The sequence below is a fragment of the Myotis brandtii genome, unplaced genomic scaffold (assembly GCF_000412655.1).
Source record: "Myotis brandtii unplaced genomic scaffold, ASM41265v1 scaffold144, whole genome shotgun sequence".
In the NCBI taxonomy this organism is placed as follows: Eukaryota; Metazoa; Chordata; class Mammalia; order Chiroptera; family Vespertilionidae; genus Myotis; species Myotis brandtii.
The window spans coordinates 2,558,910-2,567,139 of NW_005355159.1; the positions used below are offsets into that span (position 1 = coordinate 2,558,910).

At 51.9% G+C, this 8,230-nt stretch overlaps 1 pseudogene; it reads left to right on the top strand.

Moving 5' to 3' along the window:
* The first annotated feature begins 7,454 nt into the window (after positions 1-7,454).
* Positions 7,455-8,230, top strand: part of LOC102239770 — a 1,765-nt pseudogene continuing 989 nt past the window's right edge.

Consider the following 8,230-nt stretch of genomic DNA (forward strand, 5'->3'; position numbering starts at 1 on the left):
ACCAGTGATGGCGAACCTATGACACGCGTGTCAGAGGTGACACGCGAACTCATTTTTTTGGTTGATTTTTCTTTGTTAAATGGCATTTAAATATATAAAATAAATATCAAAAATATAAGTCTTTGTTTTAATATGGTTGCAAATATCAAAAAATTTCTCTATGTGACATGGCACCAGAGTTAAGTTAGGGTTTTTCAAAATGCTGACACGCCAAGCTCAAAAGGTTCGCCATCACTGTCATAGAATGTTCTACGAACCCGCGGGCGGGCCCTGAAACTCGGGGTCTGAGAGGTCAAAACTATTTCCAGAACGACACTGTGGCCGTGTTGATATCGGCACCATTGGTGCAAAAGCAAAGGCAGGTCTGAAACAGCTGGTGCCTTAGCATGAGTGGGTGCCCCCGCCATCACGTCTCCAGTGCTGAGCATTCACGGGAGAAGAGAAAGGCCAGTCACGGCGAGGAGCATCCTTGAAGAGGCCGGACAATTACTCATTTTACTGAGCCTCAGCCCTGGAGCAGATGTCCTGTTAACATTTTGTGTGATGAAATGGGACGCATGCAGAAAGCACTCAGCTACAGGCCGAAGAACAGTGGTTGTTGGTCTCGAGGAAAAGCACTCGTTGGAGTCACTGCTGAACAAGCTGCTTTTTCGCAGAACCCTGATTTTACCGCACGGGATGGCACACAGACCTGGCTCTTTACACTTGCGTTGGGCAGACAATTCTGAAAATGGGTCAAGTGCATGTCCGCTACTGGCCAAAATGGGGAAATAGGAACTGTATCTATCTTCTCACTTTAAACAACTAAAAGCAAAACAAAACTAAACAAAAACCCAAAAGCCAGACACAGTATATATAGCAAGCGATGACCTTCAGATACTGGACAACAGGCAGCTCAGGACAGTGACCCTCGAGAGAAGGGTCCCGAACGAGGTGTCAAGCTCACTGTCTGGAGTTTCCAGGCCCCAGTGCAGGGAGAGGCCCCCAAACAGAGCCAGTGGTCTCCCTGAGTTGGGAGAAAAGAGTTGAACACGCAGGGAGGCCCAGGCGGCTGGGATTGTAGCGCAGAGCGCGGAGGGGGCTCTTCTGGAGCCGGCAGCCTCCAACAAGAGGATCACGTCGCAGTGGCTATCGGTAGAAGAGGTTTGGAGGGGCACGAAGGGATCCCTGAAATGGCTCTCTGTGTTTTACCCTTCACTCCTGCATCTCCAATCTCTCAATTAACCAGCAGAGCTCAGGGAAGGGAGGGGCCGGGGAGAGGGCACCTTACACCCCGAAGCTGTGCTTCAGCAGGGCTGTTCTGGAGTCACTCTGGGTTCCCCTCCCTCGGAGAGAGAGGGGGTGGATTTGCCAGGGAGCCAGTGAAGCTTAAGCTACAGGCTCCCGCACTTGCAAGTCCTGGGAGTGCCCTGGATGTGTCCTCTCATGTCATGTTTTTGTAAACTTTGTATTATTTTTCTTCGAAGGGGCCCCCGAATTCTATAAGCTTCGAGATTCACAAAATCTGGATCGTCCTCTGCTAAGAAGGTTTCCTGCCTAGATCCCTTTCTGGGGACTGTGTGGTGACACCTTCATGTAACATGAAAGTCCCACAGAAAAACCAGCTCATGTTCATTCATCCACCTAGTCATGGGCTCTGGGTTCCTGCCGCGTGCTGGCTCGGGGCCAACTCTCAGATGCAGGGTGAGCAGACAGCCATGTGGCCTCTGTCTTTAAGGGACATTCAGTCTAACAGAGAAGGGAGCAAAGTAATTACCCAAACAGTGATGCAGCTAAACAGGTGGTAAGTGCAGTGGAAGGAGTAGGGTGAGCAAGGACAGTGGAGTCCAAGCTCTGTGGAGGGTGGTGGTCAGGGGCCCTGCCTGGAAAAGGGATGTTTCTGTGAAATTTCGACAAGAGCCTAGCTTGCTGTAAGACTGGGTGCTGGGAGGGGTGACCTCCAGGCAGAGAGGCACCCTGTGGCAAAGGCTGGGAGGGGGCGGGGAGCCCTGCCAGAGAGAGTGGGGGTGGGCATGAGGGCAGGATGCGGCTGGGAGCTCAGCAGGGGTCAGCCCCACAGTTCACTGCCAGCTGGTGGTAAGGATTTGCCCCCTCAACTATTTCCCTGTAGAAAGACCCAAGGCTGGGACCAGACGGCTTTGGCAGGGTTTCAGCCCAAATCATAGGCTCTTTTTACAATTCTTTGTAATTCTGCTCACATCAAAGTTAAAATTGTCTGCATCGGGACAGCCACTCTCTCCAGCCCAAATTATAGACACTGTTCTTGGAGTGTCCAGTGGCCACTCACTGCTTCCTCCCACAACACCAACCCGTGGGCTCAGCCAGAGCCCCGCCTGACCGGAGAGTCAGAGTGGGACAGGGGTGTGGGCTGATGGACAGCGGCCACATCCCTCAGCCCTCTCACCAGAGTGACCACACCTTGGAGGAAGCCATCAGGGGTCTGACCTGGCCAGGGAATGTTGGCACCTAAAGCAAATGCCCCCAGGCCTCCGGCTACAATATTAGCTGTGTGAGTGCACCCCCACCATCAGGTCCAAACTGCCCTCCAGCCATTTCCTAGGAGCCCACAAAACCTCCAGCAGCTTCTAGGACCCGAATGGCCCACGATCAGAATCACCCCTTAAAGTGACACATCCTGTGTGTGCAGTTGGACTGAAACACAGTTCTAGGTTCTCTGGGATCAGCTTAGGGCAAGGACGGATTTGGGAGGGTGTAGTGGGACCTGCACTTAGCGAGCGCCTGCCTGTTTGTTTCAAGGCACTGTGCAGATGTGTCATCAATCCAATCCTCACCCACACCAGTCGATATCCGAGTCCCAGGATAAATTGAGGACTCGCTTGGAACTTTAGCGTCCATTCACAAGGTGTTGCATTCGGAAGTCACACCAGTCCTACATCCAAATATAATTGAAAAGCAATTTAAATTGTTTCTGTTGTCTCTTGAGCAACACCTAAGGGGATTATATAGCCACAAAGCATAGCAAAACATTTAGAATTGCGGCTACCTCATACCTGCCCCCATTCCTTCATCAGAGTAGGGCGGCTGCTCCAAGATTGCTCATCGCCCCGCCCCCACCCCCAAATTCTCAGGGCGCTTCCTCCTCTCCACTGACCTCCCATGGACAATCAATCTAGCCTTCCCTTCCCACTCAACTCTAAAGGCACAGCCTTCTACCTTTTCCCAAAGGTCTTTGACCCCAGAGACACAGTTAAGTTTTGTGATCCTTTGATGTTTGGGGGAAGGAGGAGGAGGAAAAGGCCAGGGCCTTGTAACCCTAGAACCATCATCATTTGACTGGCAGGCCCAGCTACCCCTGGAGTCTGGCTCTTGTGCTGGTGCCATACCTGCTGGCTGAGTGACTGTGGGAAGGGAGGGGACAGGGCCCCCCCCCCTTCCTACCTGGGAGGGGAGGCAGGTGGTGCCTGGGGCAGCCTTCCCTTCATCAAAGTGTGAGGCTGGCTGTAGTGACAGGAGACAAACGTCCCCACCTCTGTGAGGCCTCTGCTGAGACAGTCAAGGGATCAATCAAGATAAAAACGGACAGAAAAATCCAAGTCATTGATTCTTTTTCCACTGGGGATCACAAGAAACACTGAAATCCTTCCCCAGCTGGCAGACAGCGGGAGAGGGGCCGGCACCACTCGGTCTGTCTCCCTCCTGCTCTGACTGCCCCGCTCCCACCATCTGATAACCCCTCCCCGTCAGTGGCTGTGGTTCAGTTTCTCTCTTTCACGCTTCTCTGAGAGGACTGGGCTTAACGATACTCCTTGATCTCATTATCAAGGCCTGGACATTAGACTCATCTGGGGAACTTTTACCAAAAGGGTCTCCCAATTCCAGGCCATTTACATAAAAAATTCTGGGGTATAGCTGGGGCATCAGCATTGAAAAAAAATCTCCCTCGAGGTTTCTGAGAGGGAGCCAGGGCTGAGACCATGAGACCCAGGAGCAGTTAGGAGGGGGAGGCGCCTTAGTGCTCATCGGAGTCCGGGCCCCTGGGGTACACTCTGGCGCTGGGGACCCAGCCCCTGGATGTGGTTGGGGGCTGTGCCTTGCTCAGCAGAGGAGGCTGGTGTGGGCAGGAGCTGTAGGGCCTCACAGCTCAGAGAGCAGCATTGAGGCCGGGCTAATCCCCCAGTTTTCCCTTCTCCACCCCCTGCCCTCGGAATTCCACTGTCTCCTTGGAAGTGAGTGGAGGGGTCTGGGGCTCAGCTCAGTCACCCTGTCCAGCTTTCCCAAGGAGCTTTTCTGTTGCTCTGAGCTGGGTTCCTAAACCCAAGGGGGTTTTGGCAAGTTATTAATCCCTAGTAAATAGCCAGCTATTAATCTCAATTACCTTGATTGCTTAATTAGGCCGTGCAAAGAACGAAGGAAGCCCGTCGAAATGGAAATTGCTCATGGCACACGGACAGGCTGTGTGGTCTCTGAGAAACAGCAGGAGTCTGAGGTCTGATTCTGTTTGCCGTCTTGCCAAGACTTGTGTTGAACACAGGGTTTCACATTGCTAACCCAGGGGCCGATGAATGGGCTGCTCCAGTTCCAGGCCATTTACATTGCTATGTATATGTGCAATTTTCAAAGCATTGGAAAAAAATGAAATAGAGTCAAAGTTAAAACCATACTGAATACTCTGTAATTTCCCTTTGCTACAAATTGCATTTCAGACTTGTGCCCTATCATTAGTATTGCATTACAAACACTGATCAGAATCACACCGGAGTGTAAATGGTAATAATAGGCACTCAATAAATAGTTATTAAATGAATAGAAATGTTTCTTAGATCCTGAGTTGGCACATCAGTGGTTTAGTTGGATTGTTGCTTTATGCTAATGTATGTTGATTGCAGCAAGTTTGAAAGAAAAACAGAAGTCAACATGAGACCCCACTGTGAACAGGTTTGTGTCTATAGTTCTAGTTCTCTTTTCTCTGTGTACATCAACATAGCTTTCGAAGATAAAATCTCCAATATGAAAATCAGTGTGGATGGGGAAGTGGGCCCGGATGAGGTCTAGATCTTTGCGGTAGACTATTGGGAGCCTGCCCAGATCCCCTAGACCCGTGGTCGGCAAACTGTGGCTCATGAGCCACATGCGGCTCTTTGGCCCCTTGAGTGTGGCTCTTCCTAAGCCTTAGGAGTACCCTAATTAAGTTAATAACAATGTACCTACCTATATAGTTTAAGTTTAAAAAATTTGGCTCTCAAAAGAAATTTCAATCGTTGTACTGTTGATATTTGGCTCTGTTGACTCATGAGTTTGCCGACCACTGCCCTAGACTGTGGGGGCTACCCAAACCCCAGCTGCTGTGGAGTTGGATGCTGATGGCTCACAGTTGTATACCTCTATGGAGACTTGCCCTTGACCCACTAGGAGCCACCAACCCTGAAAAATGGGAGGTTACCCAGGGGGCTTATGCCCTTCTTCCAGGAGCAGCCAGTCAACGACTGACGATGCTGGGAGCAACCACCTGGCTCCTTGCCTCAGGGAGGGACAACTTGTGTTGTCACTTATGTTCTGGAGCTGTGTGTGGGATCAGGTTGAGGTTAGTTTCTAACTGATCCACTGCTGTGCTCAGCTTCCTCCCCTGCCTCTTCCTGCATCCTTCACATCTTCCTCTGGAGCTCAGGCTCTGCTTCTAGAGAACCTGACCGCTCAGCGCTCGCCCTCTAGGGCCAGAGGATCAGTCTAGAGCAGGGGTGGGGAACCTTCTTTCTTCCAAGGGCCATTTGGATATTTATAACATCATTCTCGGGCCATACAAAATTATCAGCTTAAACATTAGCCTGCTCTATTAGGTCAAACATTTCATTAACTCACCGCTAATGCCTTGGCAAGGCCAGACCAAATGATTTCTCGGGCCTTATACGGCCCTGGGGCCCAACGTCCCCCACCCCTGGTCTAGAGCCTCGCTGCTCCAAGTGTGGTCCATGGACCTGCAGCCACGGCATCACTTGAGGTCTTGTTAGCAATGCAGAGTCCCAGTTCTCATGCTAGCCCCACTGTGCCTGCCTCTGTAATTTAACAGGATCCCAAGGAGATGTGCATGCACGTTGCAGTTTGAGAGGTTAGATTATTAGCGATGTAGGAAGAAAGAGAGGTCTGGATAGAGAGAGCAGTGGGGGAAGGTGGTTCCTCTTTGGCCTGACTTCCCCTGGAGCCTGGGAGGTTGGCTAAAGAGGGAAGACTGTGTTGGAAGTTCTAAGTATTTGAGCTGCGTCTCTGCAGACAGGGTGAAGAATTCCTTTTAGAGGTGTCTAGAGAGCGGAAACATGTGAGGAGTTGACCAAAATTGAGGGCTCATCCTAGGCCAGGAGGAAGCGTTGTTTTGGGCTAGGGAGGGCCTGGGTGTGCCATAGTTTCTAATTCCTTCCCTTCCACCAAATCACAGGAGCCTCTGCGGCTCTGTAAGTTTTTGTCTTTCCATATATAACGTGAGGGATTTGGACACCCTGATTTCTAAAGATGCTCCGGAGATTGTACCCTGTATGGGTCTAAGAAGAAAGCAAACAAACAAACAAACAAAAATGGTCTCTAAACTGCAATCACAAGCCTCAGGCAAAGATGACAGACACATTAATTGAGAGAGGCAGTTGCTAGGGGAAGGGGACCCAGGGGCAAAAATTAGGGCTTGTAAATAAATTCCACTTCAGCCTAGCCGGACGCCGTGGCTCAGTGGTTGAACATGGACCTATGAATCATGCTTTGATTCCGGTCAGGGCACATGCCCAGGTTGTGGGCTCCACCCCCAGTGTGGGGCATGCAGGAGGCAGCTGATCAATGAATCTCTCTCATCACTGAAGTTTCTATCTCTCTATCCCTCTCCCTTCCTCTCTGAAATCAATATCAATATATTAAAAAAAAAAGAAAAAAGAGTGCAACTCTAACCCCAAGGTCCTTCCTGACCAAACATTCTGTAATTCCAAGAACTGCCTGGTTCCTGGAACACCCGCTTAAAGGCCTCCAGGCATAGGCTGTGCCAGGGCAGGGCGCGGCCAGGGAAGGCCAATCAGAGGCCAGGAGCGAGGGGTGGCACGTGGGACCTCCTGGCCAGGTGTCATAGGACCCAGTACCCAGGGTGTGGCCTCAGCCAGCGAGGGACACCGCACTTCCCAGCTTGTTTTTTCCTTTGACACAGACAGAGGAGAGGGTAGTCTCACCATCCGGTAGGTTAGAAAACGGAGGCTCAGAGGACTTACTGACCAGAAATTAACTAGCTTCCAGGATTCCTCGTTGTCAGTATTCATGTTTCTTCTCAGGCATGTAGCATAAAGGGAAAAGCCCGGAGGTAGAAAATCAGATAGACCTGAGTTCAAAATCCCAGCTTCTGCAGGTTTTGGCTGTGTGACTTTGGGCAAGTTACTTGACTTCTCTGAACCTCACAGGATCTCGGACTGAGAACATGAAAAGGCATCTCCCCAGGGCCCACAGAGAGTCCGCGGAGAGGGCCGGGCCTCCCAAGTGGAGAGTCTCTGTGGTCAGACGGTGCGATGTTGGGACCGGAATAAAGACAGAGGTGACTCAGACGCCTGGTGGCGGCGTTAGACCAGCGAGCAGGGCCTTTCAGCCGGGACTCGGGGTCGGGGTGGGGCGAGGGAGGCGAGCCAGAAATAGAGAACTACAACTCCCAGGGTGCCTGGCTGTGGAATCGGATGGGGCGTGTCGTTTTGTGAGCCACTTTAACCTAGAGGTTTGCAAGGTTGGAAGTTCTGCGCTGGGAGCCAGGGAGAAATGGAGCTGGAGCAGAGAGAGGGGACCATGGCAGCTGTGGGCTTTGAGGAGTTCTCAGCACCTCCCGGTTCCAAGCTGGCACTGCCTCTGCTGTTGGGTGGTCACATCCTGGAGAGCGAGCTTGAGACTGAAGTGGAGTTTGTGTCTGGGGGTCTGGGCAGCTCCAGCCTCCGGGAGCGAGACGAAGAGGAGGAGGCAGCCCGAGGCTGGCAGCGGTGCCAACGGGAACTCAATCGCAGGAAGTACCAGGCCTGGGTCGGCGCTGCAGGGAAATCGAGCAGGTGAAGGAGCGGGTCCTGAACAGGCTCCATCAGATATAGAGGATAACACGGAGACTCCAGCAGGAGCGGAGGTTCCTCATGAGGGTGCTGGACTCCTACGGCGACGACTACTGAGCCAGCCAGTTCACCGTCTTACTGGAGGACGCGGGCAGCCAGGGCACAGATGCCCACACCCCAGGCAACACTGAGAACGAGCCTCCGGAGAAAGAGGGGCTGTCCCC